Here is a 27,301-nt window from a genome sequence, read left to right on the forward strand (position 1 = left end):
TATGCCTGGGAGCTGTTGAGCCCTCACCTCTGCTTAGGGCGGTGGCTTTGCTCTCCTGACAAGAGGAAGAATCTTTGGAGCACTTCTAATGTGGTTTTTGCTTCCAGACAGAATTACTTTTTTCACAAAGAGACAGCCACTAAAATCGTCAATTATGCTCAGGATGGTCACAGGGTCAGCTGACAGAGTGGAGTCCAGTACAGACCCAAAGACGCAAAAGCAGTTCAGTGGAATTTGAGTCTTTTTAACAAATGGTGCTGGAATTATGGGACAGCCATATGCAAAAGAGTGAAAACAAGGAGAAATTCCTGTATGAAAATTAAGGTGGACCATGGCCCTGAATGTAAAATACCAAACTACAAAACCTGTAGAAGAAACGGAAATTGTCGAGACCTAGGGTTAGCGCTCTTAGCCATGATACCATGATCCATAATCAAGGAAGAAAACAAGTAGGTAAGACTCATCAACATTAAACTTTTAATATAAAAGACACTCCTAGGGAATTGAAGAGACACATTTTCGATAGATGGGGAGAAGATGTCTATGAACCATGCAGCCGGCAAAGGACTCATGTCCAGAATGCACAGGACTCCCAAGGCTCATGACAGAGAAGAAACCACCTGACTTAAAAGCAGGCAGAGACCTGAACAGATGCTTCACTGAGAAGGACGAGAGGATGGCCCCGAAAGCATCTGAAATGACCTTCAGCGTGACTGGTTGTACCGAGATGTGCACCGAAGCCACAGTGAATTTGTTCACACCCCTGTTGTAGCACCTGACGTAAGGTCTTCCGACAGCCCCAGGTGCTGGTGAGGACAGGCAGTCGGGACTCTTGTGCGATGTTGGGGTTCAGCACGGTGCATCTCATGTAAAAGTTGTTACTCCCAGAAAGAAAGCCAGTGGATATAGAATATTTTTTTGTATGCAGAAATTACCTTAAATTTGTTTCTAACCTTATCCTTTTCTTCCCCCATCTTAGTGTCTAGTAACTTTCTGCAGGTAACACACACATCTTAGCGCTGTATTTCAGTTGCTGTTGGTTCTGATGTGACTTTGTGGTGTCTGAGGTTCTGCCCGTTCTGCCCAAGATCATGCCACTGCACTCCAGTTTGGGCAACAGAGCGAGACTCCATCTCAAAAATATATATATATATGGCTGCTCCATAGGCAGAGCGGCCCCAAAGGTTGCTCGTTGGCCATTTTCATGGTTATTTCTTGATCATACGCTAAACAAGGGTTGGACTATTCATCAGTATTCCAGGAAAGCGGTGGGCAATTCCCAGAACTGAGAGTTTCTGCCCTTCCTTTTGAGACCATGTAGGGTAACCTCCACATGTTGCCATGGCATCTGTAAACTGTCATGGAGCTGATGGGAGTGCCTTTTAGCAGCTAATGCATTATAATGAACATATAATGAGCTGTGAGGACAATCAGAGATCACTCTCCTGGTCATCTTGGGTTGGGTGGGCTTTGGCTGGCTTCTGTACTGCAACCCGCTTTATCAGCAAGGTCTTTGTGACCCGTATCTTGTGCCAACCTCCTATCTCATCCTGTGACTTAGAATGCCTAGCCTCCTGGGAATGCGGCCCAGCAGGTCTCTGCCTCCCTTTACCCAGCCCCCATTCAAGATGGGGTCTCTCCGGTTCCCATGCCTCTGACAAGTTGGCCTGGGTTGAGTGTTCCCTAGTGTGTGGTTGTTGGAGCTGTTCCTAGGAGTAGGAAGTATTGTCAGTAGGAAATAGGCCTCTATTAGCCCTGGGGCTGCCACTCTGCCCCAGTAGGTCGGCCTCATTTTAGTGGTGACCAAACTGAGGCTCAGAGAAATCAACTCCCTCACCCCGAACCCCCAGACTGTGCGTGGTGGGCTGGGGTTTGAATGTGGGGATTGAAGACCCAGCATCTCTGGTCCCCCAGTCTCTGCTGCCCGAGAGGAACAGGATCCCAGGATCCAGGCCCCTCATGGCACCAGCCAGGGTGGGTGGAGATGGGGAGGCCCAGATCCGAAGCCCCCGGACTCGGAGGAAGGTTGGGGGCCGAGAGCAATGCGGACCTGTGGACCCCACCCCGAGAAGGGTGGCTGCAGGCCCGGCCCAGCGGACAGGAGGTCTGTGTCCTCAGTAAACGTGACGGCGCTTCCTGCTGCTCCAGCCAGGCCAAGCCGTCTTCATGTTTCCAATCATGCGGCTTCCAGTTCCCAAGCCCAACCCACAGAGACAGCGATCTGGGGTCAACATGAGGTTTGTCAGCAGCTCTGACCCGCTGCTCCCCGCCAGCTCCGCGGCCGGTTCTGGAAAGCGCTCTGCTGCCCCCTGGTGGGCAGGCTCGGGGCAGGGCTCTGGCTGCAAGCATGGGGCTCCCCTGTGGCGCTCCCAGAACCTCCCGGCTCTGTCACCTCTATTGGGTGGAAAACCAACCCAGGACTGAAGCAGCAGATGGGTGCCTGATTCCTTATCAGAGCTCTGCCCACTGGCAAGTCTCTCTCCGGGCCTCAGTTTCCCCTTCCATTAAACGAGGAGCTTGGGGGATACCAAGGAGGGGTAACTGCTTAGTGAGGATGGGAGGTTTCTTCTGGGGAGGTGAATACATGTTGAAACTAGATGGCGCGAGTGGCTGCACAGGACTGTGAATGCACAAATGCCACCACATGGTTCGCGTTGAAATAGTTAATTACACGCGATGTGAATGTCACTTCATTTAAAGTGTTTAAAAGAGGGGCCTGGGAGAGTGCAGTGTATATGAGAATCACGTGGGACACCCAGTCTGAACCTCGGTTTCCTTGCTGTAAACTGGCAAAGAGACCGTGTGAGCCGTGTTCCCTGGGGCCGAGATTCCAAGAAGGAAAACCTGGGATTCCTGGGACTGGGATGAGGGCCGGGGGCCGGAAGGGGAGGAGTATGTGGGGATGGCTGGGGGCAGCCCAGATAAGGCTTTTAACACTGGGCAGCAGCGTCTACACAGGCAGTCTGTGTAGATCCCTGCATCTCACTTCCCGCAGGGCTGACCAGGCTCGGCCCAGCCAAGTCTGGGAGCAGAGGATACTGAGTGAGGGATCCCCGGGGCCACCCTCACTGGCCTGTGGCTGTCCTGACACCACAAGAGAGGATCAGGAGCTGACCTTGGGTCCTAATGGGGACACCTTCCTGGCTGCAGGCTGGCAGGGTGGTGTGGTGGTCCGTGTACTGGGCTCTGCATCTCTGCCCCTATCTGCTGTGTGATGGTGGGCCAGACGCCTAACCTCTCTGCGCCTCTATTTCTTCAATGACGAACAGAGGCACTAGCAGCCCCCACATCCGGGCACAGTGGCCTGAAAGGTAAAGGCAAGGGCGGCACGAGACCTACAGCAAAAGCTCTGAGCAGGGAGAGCAGGGAGCTGCCCAGGGAGTTCCACCACCATCTCCCCTCTGGCCACCAAGGAAACCGAGGCTCATGGTGACCTGGCCCAGGTCTGTTGGACTCAGGGTCCTTCTCATCGCCAAGATCACAGGGCTGCCACCGGGGAAGGAGCTGGCTCCTAGACACCGCCCAGGAAGCACACAGGGAAGGAAGCCCTGGGGACTTCGGTATGTCATTGCAAAAAAAAAAAAAAGTCATTGCAAAAAAAAAAAAACCTTTATTGCTATTTGACCCCTGCTTTCATGCCTCTATTTCCCAGAAAATGAACCACGGGAGACACCAGGAGAGACAGGAGACCATCCTCCCCGCACAAAACCCACTTCCTCGGATGCTGTCCTCAGCGAGGGTGGCTGGGGCCAACCAGGGGGCCCGCCCGCAGAGTGGCAGAGGAGGCAGGTTGACCCTGCAGACGTTGAGCTCTGTGGCGAAGGTCCTGGCCTTCTGGTAGAAGAGGAGCGACTTCTCGCGGTCCAGGAGGAAGTTGCGGGAGATGGTGGCCAGCCGCGTGTAGATCTTCAGCTGTGCCTTCTTGTTGCCCAGGTGCACGGCGGCCGCCAGCACCAGCTGGCAGTACCCGGCTGCATCAAACGGGTCCTGAAGGGGACAGGCCATGCTCAGCAAAAGGGGGACTCGGAGTCTGTCTTCCCAGAGGCCGTTCCTGTCTCCAGGTTATTCCACATGTCCAGTCAATCCTGGCTCACCCCATGAACCCTGAAGCCTGTGACACTGCTGTGGTCTCAGCTGCAGGAGGTGGGGACAACCCTGACACCCCCGGAATACTTCCTGACTGTCCCTACGCCCCCACTCACATCAAGCCTCCTGCCCCAGTCCCACTCTCTCTGCAGGCAGTGGCTGCTTTCCCCATGGGCTGTCAGGGCAGATCCTGCCTGCTCAGAGTTCCATGCAGGACTGGTGGCTCCAAGCCACAGCAGGGGCACAGCGTTGAGTGACCCAGGCTCCTCTCTGGCTCCTGTCCTTGCTGACCATTTCCAGGCCCTCCACGGGCCAGGCCAGGTACAAAACCGTCTCACAGGTGTCCTCTCTGGCAATGTTCCCTGAAATAGTGATGGTGTGTCACTCCCCAGACATCTACTCCCCTTTTCAATGCATCTTTGGCTCAAACTCACCATCCCTGGGTTGGCCTCCCAGACCTCCTCCTTGACCCTCCCATCTCCCACCCGGCTTCTCTCCAGGCGCCTCCTCCACATGGGGGTCACCCAAGAGACCTAAGACTTGTGCCTGGCTTGTCCCGCTTTACCATCTCAGGATGGCTCCCAGGGCCAAGGACAAAGTCCAAGATGCAGCAGTCCATTCCCTCACTGCCCCACCCCACACGGAGCAGGGCCGTGAAAAGGCCCCGAGTCCCCGCCCAGTCGAACACTGGACTCTGTGCTGGGTGCATGGCTGAGCCTAATGTCCTAGCTCCCAATCTGAGGGACCTGGGAGTGAACACTGACCACACAGGGTGGCCCAGGATCCTGTGGGGGACCCAGGAGGCCCCAGACTCAGCCAGGGGTGGGAGGCAAGGGGTTTCTAAAGGGCTGGAGGCATCCCAACTAAACAGGAAGGAGCCAGCCGAAGCATGTCTCGGCGTGTGCGTGGTTGTGTGCCTGTGTGTGCGTGCACCTGTGTGTGTCCTCCAGGAAGGAGTTGCTCAGTGCAGGCAGGCATATGCCTGAGTGTGCATGTCCCTGTGCCTGCCTGTGTGTGTGTGTGCGCCTGTGTGCATTTGCCTGTGCATTTCCATGTGCCTGTGGTGTGTGCAGCAGCTACTGAGTGACAGGCTCAGTCAGGACACAACTAATCCCCCCTATTCCAGGGCTCGCTCTCATGTGTAGACTAAAGGGGACCCCATTTTAGAGGCAATCGGCAAGGATGTCCATTTACCCCGGCCTCTGCCAGCCTTCCAGGCCCCATCCAGCCCGGCTTTCTCTTCCCCTCCTCTGGGCCCTGGGTCCAGAGCCTCCTATACAAGGAGGAGGGCGTGGCCTTGGAAAGGCAGCCTCCCTGTGGGAAGCAGGCCTGCCCTGACAGCATGGTGACGATGAGGCCCAGAGAGCTGTGGATGGGAAGGAGGTGAAGGAGGTCTCTGCCCCTCGACCGCAACCGTGCACGTTGGCCTCTCAGGTACTGCTTGGCCCTTTCCTTCCTCCTGGGCAGGCAGAGTGGGCGGCAGCTTAACCAAGAGAAAGGCTCCTGCTGGGAGGCCCGTCCCCTGGATCCCAGGTGAGCCCCTGAGCAGTGAGCAGCGTCCCTCTGGGCCTGACACCTGGCACCTCCCTGTCTGGCTGGAACTTGGGAGGCCACAGGGACTCTTTCTGAGCACCAGGTGTCACCAGCACTGGGAGGGGGCCTCCCGGGAAGCCCCAGGCCTGTGGTGGGTGATACGGGGCAGGGTTTTAGGGCTGCCCCAGTGCCTCATGTTGTTCTAAGGCCCCCAAGATCTCAGTCTCTGGACTGGAGCGCCCTGGCCAGAACCCGCAAGGAGCACTGACGTGGTGCCAGTGCGATGCTGAGGAGGGGTGGGCGCCTGCTGGGCAGAGGGGTGGAGACACCCCAGGTCTGAGTCTGCCAGTCCCAGCTTTCCACTCATGCAGGGCTGGGGGCAGAGGGAACAGCAGTCCCAGCACCTCCCCTCGAGACAGACCTGACCCAGCAAGGCCTCAGTCTGGCTGGCTGGGGCCCCGCCCCACTGCACCTGTCCTGTGCTGGGGTTTCCCTGTCTGTGAAGCAGATGGTAAGACACCGGCCCCACTCCCCCCTTCCTGGGCGATGTGAAGATGCACGGTGTCTCGGGACTCCAGAAAGGAGTTGCTCAGTGCAGGCTGGCCCCCTGGGCAGGCTTCCTAGAGGAGGCACCGGGATTTGGGTTGGATCTTGCAATGTGGATTCAACGTGAGGATGATGCTGTCCTCTGAAATGTCCTTCTCCCGACCCTGTTTTTGTTAAATGCAACTTGACAAGACTCAGCTTTAGTGTCACCTCCTCCAGGAGGGCCCCCTGACTACGATCCCCCTTTACCCAGAGGCCACCATTGCCCACTCATGTGTCAGCCTCCCTGGCTGAGACTGAGTTCTTGAGGGTGGGGCCTGGCCAGCTTCGGAGCTGGGTTGTATCTGCTAACCTTGCTGGCTCCTCCAGCCAGGTGCAGAGCTCCAGGGAGGCCACTGGGCCATTCCTAAGGAAGGCTGGAACCCAGGTCCCTGGGGTCTGGGTGGAGATCCCACTCCAAGGGGGCCAGGAACACCCCAAGCCCTGCCCCTCCCCACCCAGCTTCAGGCCATAGATGATGTCACCGAGCACCAGGTACACCTTCACGTAGTAGGGGGTCTCCTCGTGGAACTCCAGAGGCGAGTTGCAGAGCGACAGGGCCTTGAGGTAGAGATCTGCCAGCTTGCCATGGGCCAGCCGGTGGTAGGCCATGCGCTCGTTCCCTGAGGTGCAGGCCAAAGGGGCAGGTGTGAGGATGTGGCTTCCAGGGGTAGGCAGGGCACAGGCCCCTCAGGAGCAGATATGCAGACCCCGGGCAGCACCTGGCTTGCCTCCAGGCACCTGCAGTCACCTGGGCAGCTCTGGCCAGTCCCTTCAGGGTTCCCAGACTCAGTTTCCCATCTGAAAAGCAGCACTAATAAGGCCTGCCCCCGTCTACTGTGGGGCTTTGGCAAAGTCGGGCTTGGATGGCCCAGCTCTGTGCCTACACAGAGCCACCTGCCTTTGCTCACTGGTTTGAACCAGGGGAGCCCAGAAGCCATGCAGTCCAGGTGCTCCCGGGCACCCCGGCTCCAGGCAACCCACAGACGTGACATCCGACTCCTCCTGGGTGTGTCATGATCAGAGCCCCCGACCTTGGGGAGTCACTGTGTGCCTGAGCTCCAGGTCCCCCCCCCACATGCGCAAACCCAGCTAGGCTGTCTCCGATATCCTCCCCTTTTCAGGGCGGGTGCTGGGGAGCCTGCATTCAATGCATTCCCACACAGCTGCACACCTGTGTACTGGGCCCTGGGGCACAAGGCGCTGGGGCCTGCGGCCTGCCCAGGGCTCCCTGTCTCTGGAGGAAGACAGACAACCCTGGCACAGCACCAGGGGATGCCCAGCTTTAAGGGGCAGGCTGCTGGAAGGGGAACTGGGACTTCATCAGCCAGAGAGCTGTGTGGTTGATGAGGGTGGGAAGGGCACAAGAGAAAGGGAATGTGCCACTCAGCCTGGCACAAGAACCAACGAAATGCCTGGCATGTCTGGATGGCAGAGGGCACACTGGGCAGCCCTTGTGGTCAGCAGCGGGAAGAGGCAGAGGAAGCAGAACTCAGCCAGGCAGGGAGCTCCACACTGCGTGAGAGACCTCGGGCTGTGCCCCACGGCCGGACGGGGAAGCCAGCTGGGCAGATCTGCCTGCCTGGACAGGAGACCAGGAAAATCCAGCAGCTGCTTCAGCTCCTGCCCTGCAGACCTAGAGGCTGGGCTCTGGCAAAGTGTGGGTCCTTGCAGGGTGGGGGCTCAGGGGACTTACCCAGGGTGATGCTGAGTGCTAGGGCCATGTGGGCAAACTCCAAGCCCTCCTGGGGTGCCACCAGCTTGTTGCATAGCCACAGCTCTGCCTTGTGGTTGCCCGTAGTCACTGCCAGGGGCAGGGTCCGGTCCCACCACACAGGCAGGTGGGGTCAGGCTTCCCGCAGAACCCACCTTGCCCAGCGCCCTCCTCAGAGCTCGAACATGTGCTTGGAGCTTCCCACGCCCCAGCTACCCCTGGATCTCGACACAGCTCTGTGCTCTGGGATAACACACGGTTCAGACACCCAAGTTGGGGGCTGAAGAGTCGCCTAAGGCCCATCCAACTACACCTGGCAGCCTCAGACCGGCCTCTCCCACCTGAGCACCGGGGGGAGCCAGCACGCCTCTCTGCTCTAAAAACGCACGGATCTGTGCCCAGGGCTGAGCCACACCATGAGCTCAGAGGGAGGGAGAAGCCGTCCCCGCTTCGGGGTGCATGCAGAGCTGGGCCCTGATCCTGGGCCTCCCACTGACATGCTGTGTGTCCTCTGACATCTCCCTGTGCCTCTCTGAGTCTGTTTCCTCATCTGTAAGATGGGGAGAGGATTTCCTGCTCACGGTTGCTTGAGATCATCAGGTGAAAGGGTAAGGCCATTGCCATGTCCAGGCCCCAAGCATTTGTCCCGGGCAGGAGGAACAGTCAATATCATTCCCAGTGAGACCACTAGGAAACTAAGCATGTGCATGGGTGGCCCTGCCTCCAAGTGGGAGACCTCTGCCCTGCCACACCTGTGCCTCAGCCCTCCCGGTGCCCTCTGACGCTCCCCCACATCAGCCCACAGGCCAGCTCACCCGGTAGAAGGACACGGCTTTCTCCCACTCCCAGGCCCCATTGACAATGTCTCCAGCTGCCTCAAACAGCTCCAGCCCGAGGTTGGGGTCGCCTGTGTACAGGGCCACATTCTGTGCCACCTGAAAGGAGGCAGACGTTCCCTCAGGACCCAGACCTCATGAGGTGGCCATGCCCACCTTCGCCAGCCTTTTTCCTCTCACACACGGCAGGTCCACCTGAGCATTTTTCAGACCCTGTGCATTGGGGCTGCCCCCACCACTGGCACGAGGACAGTGAACTGATGAACCTGAGTGCCAGGAGGTGACTGAGCAGCTGTAGCCCAGGAGCCCGACACCTGTGAATTCTACCACCAGGGCTAGCCCTAGCCCACGCTTCCTGCACTCAAACCAGTCTCCATGGCCCCCAGATTGTTGGGAACCTATCCCCTGGCTCCCTTCTGTGTTGCCACATCCGTGCCACAGCTCAGGGCCGCACAACAGTGTTTGTGGGTGGGCCTGGTCCCCTCGTGGACATGGGCTCTTGATCCCTCTCCTCAGCTCAAGGAGGTATACAGCAGGTGCTCAATAATGAAAGCTTCACCAGATTCGTGGGCTTCAGGTTCCAGATCATACTGTGTTTGGGAAAGCCTCTGAAGACAGCCGCTACGATAGATGCATTTTGTAAGGAGATGTGCCACGTGTCGCTTGGAGCAGGTTCTTCTGTGTGTTAACTGAGTGGCCACGCCTCTGCCCTCAGGGAGAAAATGCTGGCCACTGGGGGAGGATATGAGGGAACCCGTTGAAGGGAGGGAAAAGGCATACAACAGATGCTCAGCAGTGGCTTAGGAATGAATGGGTGGGTGGATGAATGGATCAGCAGATGTATAGACACGGATGGATGGGTGTGTGGATAGATGGATGCATGGATGCACAGACAGACGGATAGACAGATGAGTGGGTGGGTGGTTAGAATGATGTATGTACATATGGATGGATAGATGGGTGGATAGACAAATGTATGGATAAACAAATGGACAGATGAAGGATGTATTAATAGGTAGATTGGTGGGTGGATGGATGAATGATGGATGGGTGAAAGGATGGTTGGTGTATGGATGGGAGGATGAACAGGTGAATGGATGGTTGATGGAAGGATGGATGGATGATGGAAGGATGAACAGGAGGTGAGCAGATGGATGAAAGGATGAACAGGTGAATGGATGGATGACAGAAGGATAAATGGATGATGGAAGGATGAACAGGTGAATGGATGGTTCTTGGACAGACGGAAAGATGAACAGGTGGTGAGTGGATGATGGATGGATGGATGGACGGATGAAGAGGTGCATGGTGGGTTAATGGATGGATTATAAGAATGCATGAAGAATTAACGAATGGATGGATGACGGATGAATGGAACGATGAACAGATGGACGGAAGGATGGATGATGGATAGATGGAAGGATGAGCAGGTGAGTAGATGGAGGATGGAAGGATGGATGGAAGAATGGATGGAAGGACGGGTGAAAGGATGAATGATAAAAGGATGGAAGATGGATGGATAGAAGGATCAACAGCTGGATGGATGGATGGATGATGGAAGGATGGACGGACGGATGGATGGACGGAGGGATGGATGGGTAGACGACAGATGGATGGATAAATGATGGATAGATGAACAGGTAAACAGATGATGGATGGGTGGATGGACAGATGAATGGATGCATAGACAGGTGAAAGGATGAATGAATGATGGACGGAATGATGATTGGGTAAATAGATGATGGAAGGATGGATGGACAGCGAACAGCACAGGGGCCCTCCTGCATCCCTTGCCACTCACCTGGATGTACAGGTCCACCAGCTTGCTCTGCTGCAGGATGTAATAGATCTTCCCTGCTTGCAGCCAGGCATGTGCCTCCTCCTCTGTCTTCTGAAGGTCGATGAAAATCCCCAGACTTCGTTTGGTGTAGTCCAAAGCGGATTTGTAGGCCCGGGAATCAGACACAGGTGTCAGAAAGAGGGCTCTCATCCCCCTGGAACCAGTCTGCCTTTCCCGTGGGTCTGGTGACAGATGAATCTGGAATGTGGGGACTGGGAATGGCCCTCTTGTGTGTGCAGTGTTCTGCCCTTCCCAGACTGCTGGGAGGGCCAGGGTGAACACACGGCATGGAAAAGATGAAGGACATCCTTCTGAGGGAATTGAGCATCATGCTGCCCTGTGGCAGGAGGAGTGTGCTAGTCCATCTCCCCTGCCTCCCAGACATGGCCTGTGTCTTCTCCAGACGCACCAGGAGCCGTTAGTATTCAGAGGCTATCTAGGCCGATGGTTCTCAGGCTGTGCTGGCATCACAGTCACCCGGAGGCCTGTCTGCATAGCTTGGTGGCCCTGCCCCAAGAGCTTCTGGCTCCACAGGCTTGGGGCAGGCCCTAGAACTCCCACTTGCCACAAGCTCCTAGGTGACATGGATGCTGCTCTGCTGGTCCAGGCACCACACTTTGAGAAGCATGGCTCTAGCACACTGGCCCATTTTCCTTCTGTGAACCCGAGGCCAAGACTGGAGTCAGTCTCCCGGGTCCCCATGGAATCTGGCTCCTTCCCTGCTCTCAGTAAGTCCGACACTCGAGGGGGTGTAACTGCAGCAATGTCACCGGGCCCTTTGAGTGGGGTGGCCAGGGCCATGGTTACCCCCACGAGGTCAGGATGCTCATGGGACGTGAGACCTTGAAACCCTGCCCCAGGGAAGCAGGTGACACAACTGCCTCTGTCTTCTGTGGAGGGAAGCTACAGGTGGCTGCTGTGGTCACATTTAAGGGGACAGATGAAGGCCAGGAGTGAAGACACAGGGCAGGCACAGGTCAGATGACAAAAGCCACCGTAGTAAGAACAGCCCAGAGGGCACGTACTGCCTCTGCTGGGGTTGAGATGACCTTTGGGGAGGTGTGCAGGCACGGACGGGAAGACGTGTCACCCAACACGGGAGGCTCAAGCTGGGACTCACGGGCCATCCACAGCCCTGGGACGACCCCAGGCCCAGCAGCTCAAAGAATCTGATGCCAAGGAACCAAATGATCCCAAGGACAGGGGCTGTTGGGGCCCTGGGCCAGCTTCCCTGTGCCCCCTGCCCTGCTCCCCCGCCCCCTTTGCGCCCCTCCCCGCAGTGGGGGCTGGGGCGCTGGGTTCCTGGAAGGTCTCCTTTCAGTCAGAGAATGCCCCTGGGGAAGAAGCCTGGGTCTGAACCCCCACCCCTCCTTGGGCAGATGTGTTGGACCAGGGCCCCTTCACATGGTCCTTTCCAATATCTCATCCCTCCTAGGGCCAGGAGTGGGTGCCAGGCCTGTGCTGGGAAATGGGCAGATTTGGTCACAGCCCCCGGGGCTCTGGGCCAGGCCACAGGAGGCACCTCTGAGTGGTCTCACTATGCCATGATGTCCATCCTGGGAGGATGGAGAAAGCACTGCAGGGCAGAGGGGACCCACAACAGTATCCCTTGTCTTGGCCATTTCCCTAGACACAACTTCCTCATCTATCCTCTGCGGCCTAGATTTCGGAGAGCCCTGCCCACCTACCGTCCGTTCACTGCTCAGTCTGCAGTGACTGTTCTATAGCACTCCATGGCTCCCCAGTGCTCTTGGGGAAAAGGACAAGCCACAGCCTGAGGCCCCAGGCTCTGCTTAGCTCTCCAGCAGAGCTTCTCACCATCCAGCACCCAACCCACCCACTCCCATCTCTGCACCTCCCTGCGTAAGCCCGGCTCACTCAGCCCCCCACTCATCCCTGCTCACACCGCCGCTCACTCACCACAACTCACACCCCATTCATCCCCGCTCACTCACCCTCACCAGCTCACCCCGGGCCTTCACACAGGCTATACCACCAGCTACTCCCCACCCCCCACCACCACCTATTACTAAATCCTCTCAACCCTCTGGTTCCAGACTACAGAGGCTTCCCTAACCCGGGGCCAAGTGCTGCCCCGCCATCACGCCACTCACCCTTTTGTGGCTTTTCTGGCCTGAAGCTCACATTCCCACGCTCAGCCACTGCCACCTGAGGACCCCACAAACCCCATTTGTGGGTGGGGCCTGGCACACACTGCACAACGAGCTGCTTTTGCATGAATTGCTCTGCAGCTTTGGGCAATCACCTGCCCCTGTGTCCTCTGTGAAGTGGGATGGCAGCCTTGCACAGGCCGCCAAGATACCAAGCAGGTAACACGGGCACAAGGACCGCCATTCAGGGCCTGGCCCATGGAGGGGCCCCAAGTCCCGGCGCAGCAGAGCCTGCCTTGACCCCAGGGTATGGCCAGGGATTCCCAGCATGCGGAACTTTCAGTGCTCAAGGCAGGATGGTCGCTGGGCAAACTGGGAAGAGCTGGCTGCCCCAGGAGGGCACAGAGGGCCTGGCTCCAGGGCGCTTGCCAACATCTGCTGTTGGCCACGACTCGGCATTTTCGATGGTGGAAAAACCACCGCTTGTTTCTGAATCACAAACCCCAGGTGTGCCCTGACCCGAGTGGCCCGGAGGGCGCACAGGAGAAACCGGGGCACTCACTCTCCACGTGGCACATCTCTACAGCGACCAGAAGGGCCCACTCGTAGTAGCTCTTGCCCTGATGGGTGCAGAGGTGGCCCAGCTGCAGGAGCATGTGGGTGAAGTCCCGGCCGCACTCCCCGTAGGGCAGCCTCGAGAACAGCCGCACAGCCTCCAGGAGGTAGTGCTGGGCCAGCCTCCTGGCACCCACGTGCAGGCACCGGGCACCGAAGTTGGCCAGCACAACTGCCTGGTTCCTCCGCAGGCCCAGGTCCCGAGCTGCCCATAGGGTACGGTAGTAGGCCTTGGCTGCCTGCCTCGTCCGGCCCGTCCTCTTCAGAGCCACGGCCACCATGTTGGCATTCACACCCTCCTGGTCCTCGCTGGCCACCACTGCATCCTGGACAGACTGCAGGATGTCCAGGGCCACCGGGCCCTGCCCATGAAGCACGTGCAGCCACGCCAGAGCCACCAGGCAGTCCACAATGGCACGGACTCTGGCAACAGCACTGGCTTGTATCATGAAGGTGATGGCCGGGCCATGGTAGCCATGGTGGCTGTGCAGCTGGGCCAGGCTGGCGTGGAGAAGGCTGCGCAGCGCCTGGCCTGTGCCTGGGGTTAGGGAGGCCAGAGCTCGCCTGAGGTAGTGGGAAGTCTGGGTGGGGAGGTTGTGGGGCTGGAGGATGTTCTGGAGCACCAGGTTCATGCTCCTCAGCGAGCCGGCCTGCGAGTCCTGTGCCCTCAATGAGGCCACCTTGACACACCTCAGCACCATGTGGGGCAGGCACTTGCGGCTGGAGATGTCAGCCAGGAGTAGGGAGCAGTCTGAGAGCTACGCAGCCTCTGGGGCTCCTGAGTCCCCGTGCAAAAGGAGCAGCCACTCTAGGAAGGGCAGGGCCCCCTTGGGCTGCTTGAGGTACACGTGGTGCCTGACTAGCAGGAAGCAGGCCCGCGACTCGGCCTGCAGGTTCTGGCCACCCACCGCTCGCCGCAGTGCCAGCTTCTGGAGCTCTCCCTCTGCCTCAGTGCTGCAGATGTGGCCAGGCGTCCCCAGAAGCAGGGCCATGGCTTTGGGAACCACCTGTGTACACTTCTCCTGGTTCTTCTGCTTCCGGTAAATGCTGGCCACGTTGGTGTACACAGCCATCATCAGGAACAGGTCCCTGAAGCTGCCCTCCGGGGCCCCCAGTGCTTCCTCAAAGTACACCCGGGCCTGGGACAGCTGGAGCCTCCTGCTGCACAGCTGCCCCAGGAGGAAGCAGAGCCTGGCCAGAGCCATGAGGAAGCCAGCTTTCTTGGCTGCCCCTCGGGCCCGTGCCAGGCGCCCAGTCAGCTCCTCTTGTCGCTAAAGCTGCAGAACACGCTGCTCAGCCATGGCAGCGCCACGTCGTACAGGCCACGGAGGCTGGCCTTGTACCCGGGGCTGTTCAGGAGCAGCAGCAGTGAGCTCAGGGCCTCTGGGTCTTCCCAGTCGTCCTCAGCTTCCAAGCAGAAGGAGGGCTCCTCAGGGTCCTGCAAGCTCATGTTGCTGGATGCCGCACAGAGACCCAAGGATGCTGGCTCCTGGGGGCAGCCTGGGCAGGACTTGCATTGTTCCAGAACATTCTTCACCTTCTGCAGGGTCTCCTGTGGCTCCAGGCCCAGGCAAGGTGGAGGTATTTCTGCAAGTCACAAAAACACCTAGACAGATTAGAGTCCAGCAGTGAGTCCTTGGTCCACTGGGGACAGCGTCCCTGCATCCCCACCTTCTGTGTCCCTAGTGCAGCTTGCCATGAGCCCTTGAGAATTATGTGCAATGCAAACCCGGGGCCTGGAGCACGTAGGAACTCCAGCACTATGGGGACAGAGAGAACACGCAGGCCTGTGGCCCAACTCTCCTACAAAATCACCCTCCTGTCCTGCTTTGTCGCCCACCTGACAGCATGGTTTGAGGAGACTATGTCAGCTCAGTGATCCCTCAGAGATGCCTTTCCCTTTAGAAAGAATCAAAGCCTTCTAACTGGACCCATGTATATGCAGCACTACAACTACAAATGTAACTTCTGTCAGCATATTGGGCCCCCCGGTGGGGTACAGGAATCCATGAAATCCTCAACAGCCAATCAGAGCTATTGATCAGCTCAAAAGCTGCTATGCAAAATTGGTAAAGCCACCGACAGCACAGGACAGGGGTGTTGTACCCAGGTACCCAGCTCCGTGCAGAGAAACAGACCATCCCTGCAGGAAGGATGGGAAGGCTTCCAGGCCCCTGTGGCCACCTTCACCTTGGAGGGTGTGAAAACCTGAAGCCCACAGTTCCTAAAGGGTCAACAAAGGCCAGGCTGCTCAAGTAGCCCGCTGGCCCCTGCTGGCTTCGGTGGATTCCTAGCCAAAGCCCCGTTCAAGAGGTGAGCAAAGAAGCGCATTTCCTGTTGGAAAACCTGGGATGAAAGGAGGCATTACTGGGAAGGAAAAAACCTAGATTTAAGCAGACTCTCTGTTTCAAGCTCACATGTAAAAAATATTTTCAATACAAACTGTCTCCTTATTCGTCTGTAAAGCCCTGGAATTAAAAAAATAAATATGATTTAGAGACAAATGTCTGACTTGACTACACTAGATTAGCTAAGAAATCTCCCCCACCCGGCAGAGGCAGATAGCCCCTCCCAGTCACCACCCTGGCCTCCAGGACAGCTGGAGAGCCATGTGCCTTTGCTCCAGGGACTTTGGCAGAGGGTAGAACCACCCCTCCCCGAGGCAAACCTACAACAGCCTTCCCTTCCCCACTGGCTTCCTGGGCCTCCTCTGGGACCTTGTGCCTGCCTAATACTGGGATGGATCCCATTCCCAGGGAACTTCCAAAGGCCCTTGGGGCGTCCACATCACCAGGCTGTCCACATGCAGATCCTGTGTGAGGGGAAGAGACAGAGCCGGAGAGGGGAGATGGGAGGGCCTCCCTGAATCAGCCCCTCAGGAAGGAGCAGACCCTTCTGCGACCTCAGTTGAGGCCCCTGCAACCTAAGGCTCTGAATTCTGCCACCCGCTGAGGGCAGTGCGACCTCCCATCTCTGAGGCAGAGCACAGGGCGAGCTGCAGCTTCTCCAGGTCATGAGAAAGGAACCCACAGCTACATGTGGGCCCCAGCAGTGGAAAGGATGTCCCACCTCAGTCGGGGGCCAGCATGTTCATTGGAAGAAGTGTGGGACCCCACGGCCTCCAGTGCCAGAGTAGACAGGAGGTTCAGGCCCACCTCAGGCGACGTCCCCCAAGTCCCCAGCCCACAGCATACAGGGGTGACAGCCGGATCCAATGCCGACCATACTCAGCTCTGTCACCTATCCCAGCATTACCTCAAGGCCCAGCTCATAACCAGAGGAAGACTGAGCCACCGGCAAAACTCACCTTGTTCCTGTGGCTGCTCGGTCTCAACTTCCTCTACTGAGTCTGGCAAGGGAGAAAACAGAAGCAATCACCACCCCCAGCCAGCACCTCTGGTCCCATGTCAGCTTGAGCTGGGTGTCGGTGTTGCAGGGTGAGAGCATTGCAGGGTACAGGGGTTGAAAGTATTATCATCCTCTTCCCTCCTGGATCACAGGAACAACATCACTGGTGGGTGGACACTTTCTGCAATATTGGGAGTAACATCATCTTCTGTGTCTTGGAATATTAACGACAATATCACGGTGGGGGGCGTGTACATTTTCTGAAATATTGGGAATAATATTATCCTCTCTCCCCCTGCAAATTCGGAAAGATATCACAGAGTGGGTGTTCACCTCCTGCAATATGGGGATTAATACCATCTTCTCCCCTTCCAGGTATCAGGAAGAGTATCACACGGGGGTGTACAGTGTCTGTGATACTGGGAGTAATATCAATCTCTTGACCTTGAGATATTAGGAACAATATCCCAGGCTGGGTGTCCGCCTCCTGCTCTATGGGGAGTCATATCATCCTCTCCCTTCCAGGATATTAATAACAATATCACAGGGCAGGTGAACACAGCGTGCGATACTGGAATTATTGTCATCCTCTCCCCCTCCGGATACTAGGAACAATATTACAGAAGAGCTGTACCCTCCCTGCGATATTGGGAGAAATATCATACGCTTCCTCTGTGAATATTAGGAGCAATATCACCGGGTGGCTGTCCGTTCATTGCTATGTTGGGAGTCATGTCATACTCTACCCCTCTGGATGTTAGGATCAGTGTCACAGGGTGAGTGTACACCTACTGCAATATCAAAACTACTATCATGCTCTCCGTCCCTGGATATTAGGAATGACATCACAGGTAGGTGTACACCCCCTGCGATATTAGAAGCAATAATGTTATAAATCATTAAACATCAATGATCGATTTTAATAATTATCAGGCTGGTGTCGAACTCTTGACCTCAGGTGATCTGCCTGCCTTGGCCTCCCAAAGTGCTGGAATTACAGGCGTGAGCCACCGCCAACACTTCTTGACATCTCTTTTTGGACCTCAAATTTAGCATGCCCAAAATGCACTTTTGATTCCTTCTGCTATAACCCACTCCTCCCAGTCTTCCCGATCCCAATAACAGCATCTCTAGTCTTCCAGTTACTCAGGCCAAAATCCTTGACATCATCCTTAAAACTTCTTTTTCTCTCTCTTGCCATCCAACCCATTTAAACTCTCCTTTCAAAATATATATGCCAGACCTAACCACTTCTCACCTTCCTCATCATTTGCAACCAGGTCCAGCCCTCATCATAGCACTCTGGGTAACTGCCAAGGCCTCCCAATCGCCAGGCACAGTGCCTCACGCCTGTAATCCCAGCACTTTGGTAGACCAAGGCAGGTGGATCATCAGAGGTCAGGAGTTCAAGACCAGCCTGGCCAACATGGTGAAACCCCTCTACTAAAAATACAAAAAATTAGCCAGCATGGTGGTGGGAGCCTGTAATCCCAACTCTTTGGGAGGCTGAAGCAGGAGAATCACTTGAACTCAGAAGACAGAGGTTAGAGTGAGCCGAGATAGTGCCATTGCACTGCAGCCTGGGTGACAAGAGCGAAACTCCATCTCAGAAGGTTAAAAAAAAAAAAGCCTCCAAACCCACCTCTCTCCTTCCGCCTTTCACCCTGCCCTGCATTCTCCCTTCCACTCTCAAACATTTCAGAAAAAAAAAAATTATATCCACAGAGAGAGAAAGAGAAAGTACAAATGGGGTGAAATGTTTGGGGAACCTGAGGGAAGAGCATACAAGAATTCTCTGTCCCTATTTTTGTAACTTTTCCAAAAGTCTGGATTATTTCAAATACAAGAGTTAAACAAAGAAGAAGAAGAAAAAAAACACTATCTCCCTTTGTGAATTTATCCTGTCTTTCCCCTGGCAACTTAAGGACACTCTCAACTAAGCACATCTATTTTTACATGAACACTAAAAGAACCCTTGCCTAGTTTTGTCTTTCTGTGCTTGGCAGTAGAAGGGTGTGTGTGTGTGTGTGTGTGTGTATTTCATATATACATGTGTGTGTGGTGTGTGTATATATAGAGAGGGAGAAATATATATGTGTGTGTATATATATATAAATAAATATATATTGTACATTGACAATGGTAATGTGTATATATAAATATATGTGTGTGTGTGTGTGTATATATATAATACATACCCCATAGCCTATCCTTAACCAGTTCTAAACTTAGTGGGAAAAACAGATACCTAAGCAGAGAATTTCAAAATCATATGATGAATATTTTGACAGAGGGATGCGTTGCTATGGAACACGCTGCAAAGACACAAAACCTCACAATGAATGAAGTAAGTTTTGCACCTATAGTCACCCACACTGATATCCTCACAAACTTTTATAGTTATATGCATTTGCTTCCCCCAGGACCCCCGTTTCATAAGGGTTAGTCCTAGAGCCTAGCAAGTTCCTACTACAGCTGGCACACATGCCATTCAAGAAAGAGTGGCTGAGTGAATGACGAGTTAAGAACCATTTGTCAGCCAATGCTCAGTAATACAACACGCACTGGTATGCAAATTATATTTTTGTTGAAAGCAAGGGCAGGATCACAAATTGTCTTTCCAGAGAAAGCAAACCTCAAAAGCTTCTTTACCCTACTAAAGCACATTATAAGACGCTCCCCTTATACAAAAGAAAACCTCCTCATTTGTTATCAATGGCATGTAAACCTAATAAGCCATCACCTCTGATGACATCTCTTCCATCCCCAGGGCTAGATAAAGGAGGATCCAGAAACCCTGGTAGTTGTGAAGGTGGCTCCCAGCTCTGACAGTCTTGAACCCTGCGGGAGCGGAGGTCACACAGCATAAGAACAACCGAGGGAAGCATCAGCAGGCTCCAAATATGTTTGAACCAGAGACAGCAAATAGGCTTCAACCAATTGAAAACACCAGAGATTCACGGTGGCCACCTGAGGGGTTGTGCTCCTAAAAAACAAAAATAAAAAATAAAAAGTGAAAAAGTGAAAAACGAAGGGGTCAAGAATCCATCAGGTCTGACAGAGACGTGTATCAGTGACTAACACCTCATGTGGTAAAAGTTCTCAGGTACGCTTTGGGTCCTCACAGCTTCAGCAGTATTCAAAGGCGTGTGCTTCCCTAAGACTACGCCATGGGAATACCCCCAGCAACACTGCCAGGAGAAACAGCTCACATGGATTTGGCTGGAAATACAGTTGTCTTTAACAAATTAACACTGAATAAATCCTGATTTACTAAAGCCTGCGAGAATGACATTCTCAATGATAACGGTTATCACTACAATCTCCAAACATCTGCGATCCTGCAAGGAGGAACTGGGACAGTGCAGGCCACGTGTCCAGAATGCTTCCCAGACTGCCTGTTAGAGAATAAAAGAAATGAAACCCCCCAAGAATGTCTTCACTCACATTTAGCCAGTTGTTCCTATGTGTGCATCTCTGTGCTAAAATGGCCATTCTTCCCCACAGCCTGAAGTCATATCCTCAAATAAATGGGACTCACATGAAGCCAGAAACGCGCAGATGTGAGGAAGCCAACACAAACGAAATGGGCTGGAGAGTGTGGCCAGGAGGATGGTACTTCCCAGGAAGCAATCACTTCATCTCTGCCCACGAAGCAGGCAGCTGTCACTGTCCCCCAGGCCCACGCCAGCCACTTGAAGTAGGTTCTAACCAAACTACCACCAACAATCAATGTAAATACACCACACAATTGGCTTCTGAAAGGACGCCTTGCAACCAACAAGAAACTGTAAGCACAACTTTGAAAAACTGGGCAACTAGAAACCTTGGAAAGGGATAAACACTGCCACATTTTCACTCAAATACTGTTACATGGTAGCACTGCAATAATTCACTGAAATGAAACAATGAAAGAAGAATACGTTTATATGGGAATCAGAGGAAGCATGACTAATTATTTTAAGAAACAGGTCAAGAAACTGCTAGGTTCAAATGCTACCGTGAGACACTGTCAGGGCCTTAGGCAAATTCACTTCTCTTGGTCCTGTTTCTAGGTTCATCAAAAACCAGCTTTGGACTAGGGAACCTGTTGCTTTCCAATGCCTTCCTTCTGCGATTCCAGCCCAGATTTTAGGACTGCTCTCCCACTTGGTATATGAAAGCACTTTCTATGTATAATAGCAAGAGTACATTTCTGTGTTGAATGCGGTTTGGGACCTACTCTATGAGGCAGAATATCACCATGTGGCTTTAAGCATGATGACAAGGCGCACTTTAGATAAGGGTAACACATAATATGTGGCCATACGCCTGTGCGTGCCTGGTAGGCAGGCGGGGAAGTCTCATTTAGTGAGGCCAGGGGGGCCGGTTGCACCTTAACATCCTCAGTCCACGTCAAGTTCACAACGTCCTGCTGACATCAAACCACAGGTATCACATACTTTTCCAAACTTTCTACCCAAGATTAAAATATGCAGAGCACCATGATAAAGACGCCCCATCCCCAGCATGTTGGCTCTCATTCTGTAGAATTACATACTTTCGGTGCAAAATGATCACCAGGCTGCAGCGTCAAGCAAGACTGGGCTCCGAGGGGACAGCAGGCCCTGCAGCAGCCACCGCTCCTGTCGCCACAGTCTGATGCAGCTGCAGAGAAGCTGTGGCTGAGGCCATTCACTTTGTGAGAGAACCGCACAGGAGGGAAAAGGTAGGGAAGGTAGGGAAGAGGGCAATGTCGGCCTCTGAGTCCAAGCCAAGCCATCACATCCCCTGTGACTTGCACATATATGCCCAGATGGCCTGAAGTAACTGAAGAATCACAAAAGAAGTGCAAATGCCCTGTCCCACCTTAACTGATGACATTCCACCACAAAAGAAGTGAAAATGGCTGGTCCAAATGCCCTGCCCCGCCTTAACTGATGACATTCCACCACAAAAGAAGTGAAAATGGCTGGTCCTTGCCTTAAGCGATGATATTATCTTGTGAAATTCCTTTTCCTGGCTCATTCTGGCTCAAAAAGCTCCCCCACTGAGCACCTTGTGACCCTCCCTACTCCTGCCCACCAGAGAACAACCCCCCTTTGACTGTAATTTTTCTTTACCTGCCCAAATCCTATAAAATGGCCCCACCTTTATCTCCCTTCACTGACTCTCTTTTCAGACTCAGCCCGCCCGCACCCAGGTGATTAAAGAGCTTTATTGCTGACACAAAGCCTGTTTGGTGGTCTCTTCACACAGATGCACATGACAGGCAGGTGCAGAGCCAGGGAAGGACCTGTGATGAGAACAGAAAGGAATGCGCCTCCCTGTACACACACTCGGATTTTATGACAATGTGCGCAGGGGACTGAACTGGATGCCTGAGAACATTCCTCCAAGTTCTTTTGCTGATTTTCTAAATATTGATGTAAAATCTGAACTCAGACAAAATTTTTTAAAATCACTTCAGTCAACATCTTTGTCTGGTGCTCAGCATCATGTCTACATGATCATCTAGAAAACCAACTTCTGTTCTAAGGCTCACATCTTCCTATAAGGTCCCAGGGATTTTACAAGGGAATGCACCTCTCATTCGCATCAAGAACACACACAACTACCATTAAAGAAACGCCTCATTTGCTTATATCATTTTTTAAACACCCAGATTTGAAATACAATAGAGAAGACAACTTTTTGATAGTTCTGCTTTCGAACTGTGAACTGCAGGTGGAGAAAATAACCTGCCATGATTTCTAACCAGTCAACAACCCGTCTTCCCTGGCTGCAGTAGGAGCAATCTTTCTGAGCTCAGGATGAAAAAGATCACAGCTGGTTAGGGGACAGATAATCATCACTTCTCAGCGGGCTTCCCGGGTCCCAAATCCCCACGTGATACGTGGAAGTAAAAAGCTATCAATGACCAAGCATCTGAAAGCTTATTCCAACTTGCCATCTGCTTCTCCTGCCATGCAAATTTAAAATTAATAAGCCTGCTATTAGAGAACAGAGTTGGTGCTGCACCTGTCTTCCTAAAATTACAGATAATTACCACCCCACAATGGCTTCTAATCAGATTTGTGTGGTCCCTTAGACAGGAAGCTAAAGTGCCTCAGCCCTAAACTGAGAAGAAAACAGAAACTGGAAGGCTCTAGGTGTGATTTTTTTCTGCCTTGTTCTAAAGTTGCTGTTCCCGAATCTCCTTCTACTGTCTGTTTATAAAATATATGAGAAACAGGGACATTTAAAGACATGATAGAAATGGCCACTTTTTCTAGGTACAAACTTTGTGAACATGATTTTCAGCTGCTGGGCTTTTTCTCCACAAACTGTGAGCCTGGAGTACATTTTCTCCCTTGTGGTTACACACTCAGAGTCAGGGAAGGTGGCTTTAGCAGTAAAGAGGGGAGTGCAGTGAGAAGTGACCGGGCACTGAGAAGGGCAGACAGGGACTCTACCTTGGTGGCCTGCAGTGCTCCTGGGCCTCGGCCTTTACTTTTCTATCTGTACAAGGGATCTAAAGGCCCGTGATTCTAGGCCACGACAGCTCTTCATACACACATACGCAAACATCACACACCTATGTGAAAAGCGGTGACACTTGGCTGATTTCCTGAAGAAGTTATCTTGTATCATTTCTACTCAAGTACTCCACCTCCTTCCAGACAAGTATCTGAGGATGATGGGCTATCCCACAGCAATGTGTGTAATTTCTCCTGCTTATGATCCCTGTTCACATAGCATTTTCCAAAAGCATTTGGCACGAAGTGACAGAAGAAAGAAGAATAAGGTTCTTTCAGCCCATTCATTCATTCATTCAACAAATATTGACTAACTATCTACGTGCCAGGCACTGGTATATCACCAGGGGCACATATAGATATATAGATATCAGATATAACAGGGAACATATATTTTTGTAGGTAGAGACAGACAACCAAAAAGTATGTTAAAGAGTGATCAATGCTGTAGAGGAAAACACACCAGGAAACATGAAGGAAGAATACCCCAGCCACCCTACACTGGGCTGACGCTAGCGTTACAAAATGGAAACAGCGGCCGGGTGCGGCGGCTCACACCTGTAATCTCAGCTCTTTGGGAGGCTGAAGCAGACAGATCACGTGAGTTCAGGAGTTCAAGATCGGCCTGACCAACACAGCGAAACCCTATCTCTACTAGAAACACAAAAATTAGCTGGGGGTGGTGGCACACGTCTGTAATCCCAGTTACTCAGGAAGCTGAGGCACAAGAATCACTTGAACCTGGGAGGCAGAGGTTGTAGTGAGCCGAGATCGCGCCACTGCACTCCAGGCTGGGTGACAGAGCAAGACGTTGTCTCAAAAAATATAAAAATAAAAATAAAATGTAAACAGAGAATAAGCTACCAAAAGACAGAACATGAAAGATTAATTGTAACAAAAGGCTTTGTAAGCTGATACTTTCCTTCCTGGATCCTTGTTCCTTACAAATGGAAAAAAAGGGCGGGTAGGGGATAGCCTCAAAATGATTGTGATGTTTTAAGCTGGCTTCGGGTTTTAGATGTCTGACAGCCATACTCATGAACTTCAAGGAAAAAGCTCTATAAGCCATCTGGGCAATGGTTTAATATCTCTCTTTTTTTTTTCTTTCCAGAGAGTTTTTAAAATACAGGAAAATGTGTGTGTTTATTTGGCTGTTCTGTGCCCGCACACGTGCAAACTGTGCTAACAGATTTTTCTATGTTTTGATGAATTTGCCAGCTTGCCATAAACAGGCTTCCATGTCTTTTCTTAATTGTCTATAAATAGCACAAACACCCAAAAATGCAAAGCAAGACAAGCTGTCCCTTCAACTGCTGCTGCCATGATGACAGCGAGCGACAATTGGCCAAATCAGTACGCGGAGACTGAAGCTGTCTGGCAGACAGCAAAGGGCCGACTGCTTTTCCCATAACATTTAAAGAAACAAGTGGAAATGGTTCTCCACACAAGACAGACACGTCCTTTGTTCTTTGAATAAATACTGTCAATGCCCGAAATACTTTCTCCATCACACTATCTATATGGAATTCAAGTTCCTTCCAATACTATGAGCAACGCCAGTGATAGACTATGCTTAGCCATAATGACCCATTAGCATTCTTTTTCCTCTAAAATGTTGAAATAATAACATTGAGTGTGCACTCACGAGGGGTCAGGCTCTGAGTTTTATCTCATTTAGTTCTTGAAATCCTGTAAGATCAGCACCATATTCTCTCATTTTTCATCAATGAGGAAACTGAGGCCTAGAAAGGCTAAGTAAGGTGTCCATGGTCACAGGTTATTCAGGAACTTTTCTCCAAACTTTCAAAAGTTAACTACTGCCACTATTACAAATAGGTTTCTCCTTGTTTGTTTGTTTTGAGACAGGGTCTTGCTCTGACCAGGCTGGAGTGCAGTGGCGTGATGATGGTTCACTGCAGCCTCGACTTCCCGGGCTGAAGTGATTCTCGCACCTCAGCCTCTCCAGTAGCTGGGATTACAGGCATGAGCCACCACACCCGGCTAATTTTTTAATTTTTATTTTTTGTAGGGATGGGGTTTCACCATGTTGACCAGACTGGTCCTGAACTCTGGGCTCAAGAGATCCTCCCAGGTCGGCCTCCCAAAGTGCTGGGATTACAGGTGTAAGCCACTGTGCACAGCCCTACAAATGTGACTTATACAAAGTCAGAGCAGTGAGCAGGAAGAGAACAGAGACTTCAGCGAGTCTCCTGGCTGTTGCAACACCATATCCCTCCTCCATACTGTAATGTGTCTACACCCACTACGCTCCTAGACGTTGAAGGCAGGCCGGCTCAGAGACGGAACAGCAGTAAAGAAAGAGAAGATGCAGACATGCGTCTTGATTTCAGCCCGAGCGTGCCTCTCTCCCCTGCAGCTGCGCAGGCAGAAACCAGGGGCCCTGAGTCTGAGGCAGTGTGTTTGGTTCCTGGCAGGTAATCTTTTGGGAGGCCATCCTATAAAATTAGTGTTACATTTCTCAAAAAGGAAGTGTGACTTTTATAGAAAAATCAATTCCATTTGGGAGAAAGGTCTAATAAAACCACAAAAGGATAATACATTCATACAACAAATGAAATTCATCCGCCACTAACTGAAATCCCAAAGCTCTCTGGGCACACAGCTGCTTTTCAGAGCTGAAATTCAACTCCAGTTGAGAAACAGATCAACTTTTCTAAAAAGATATCTTTTTCACATGCCTTAAATAAAAATTCCTTTCCCTCACTTGTCATTTTCCAGATTTAATGGCTCCGTTGGCCTTCCTCTCATTTAGGCCATGAGCACTGACTTCATGTCTGCTACGGCAGGGACTCCAAGGGAGGCACCCTAGGGAACACAGATGACGGCAGCACAGCGACACCCTCAAGGAGCACACACAGGGAAGGCAAGATGATACAATCGCAGCCTTCACACAGGAAAGAACTTGGCATCCATACCCCGTCCCATTTCTAGAAAACAACAATGCTGAGTCAGTAACATTTACCCAACAGCGTGCAGTGCGGAGGAAGGCACGACGGGGCTCCATGCGGGGAAGAGCACCTTCAGAAGGGGGCATGCAAGCAACGTGGAGGCAGGAGACGCCCCCACGCACATGGGCCAGCCTGGGGGCCTGCAGAAATGCCCATGCATCTAGGAGGAGGGAGAGAGGACAAGATACTTAAATGCTCCAAAATGAATAGAAGCCTCCCAAGAACCTCCCCTGAAATGGGGCAGGGATTTACAAAAGACCAAACTGAGCATGCGCAGTTACCTGAGCATAGCGCCACCAGAGGGAGCTATGGAGGAAGAAACAGGGTCACTACAAGCCTGAGCCTCTACTCCCAGCTCTGCGGCTCATTCACCCTATAACCTTGGTGAAGGCTCTTAGCTTCTGTGAGCCACAAGAGAATCACGGGAAAACAGAAGATATGAAAACTGCTCTGCCTTTTTCACAGAACTGCTGAGGGAATAAAATCAGATAATGAATTTTAAAATTCTCTGTGAATTACGAAGCAAAATACGAACGTATGAAATCATTCTTATCATTAATAACAGCACTGTAAAATTAAGAGCAGAGTTAAGACCACAGCATTTTCCACCCCCCTACTCCTGAGAGAAATAATGAGTCCAGCTGATGTATTCGGGCAACCCCAGTATCTTGGCTTTGAGAGCCTCAAACAGCTCATGAACTCTGACAGTATCACTCCAGCCCAGTGCTCATTAAGTTCTCCAAGACAGCCAACTGACATAAAATACTACAGCTTTTTCAGCTGGGTATTTTATGCTGCGAGCCCTCCAAGCTCACAGCACAGCTAAACAATGAAGAAGAGGTTTTCTGCCACTAGACTCAAAAGCTGGCTTTTGAGAACATTCAAGGCCAGGTGTGGCGGCTCCCGCCTGTAATCCCAGCACTTTGGGAAGCTGAGGTGGGAGCATCACCTAAGGTCAGAAGTTCAAGAACAGCCTGGCCAATATGGCGAAGCCCCGTCTCTACTAAAAATACAAAATTTAGCCGGGCATGCTGCCGGGCACCTGTAATCCCAGCCACTCCGGAGGCTGAGGTAGAAGAATCACTTGAACTCAGGAGGTCGAGGTTGCAGTGAGCTGAGATCACGCCACTGCACTCCAGCCTGGGCGACAAGAGCGAAACTCCATCT

General features: G+C 52.7%; 1 pseudogene; it reads right to left on the reverse strand.

Annotated features, from left to right (window-relative positions):
* Positions 1 to 2,114: 2,114 nt before the first annotated feature.
* LOC105521276 overlaps positions 2,115 to 27,301 on the reverse strand; it is a 72,364-nt pseudogene continuing 47,177 nt past the window's right edge.

This window comes from Colobus angolensis, unplaced genomic scaffold (assembly GCF_000951035.1).
Source record: "Colobus angolensis palliatus isolate OR3802 unplaced genomic scaffold, Cang.pa_1.0 Scaffold11, whole genome shotgun sequence".
Classification (NCBI taxonomy): Eukaryota; Metazoa; Chordata; class Mammalia; order Primates; family Cercopithecidae; genus Colobus; species Colobus angolensis.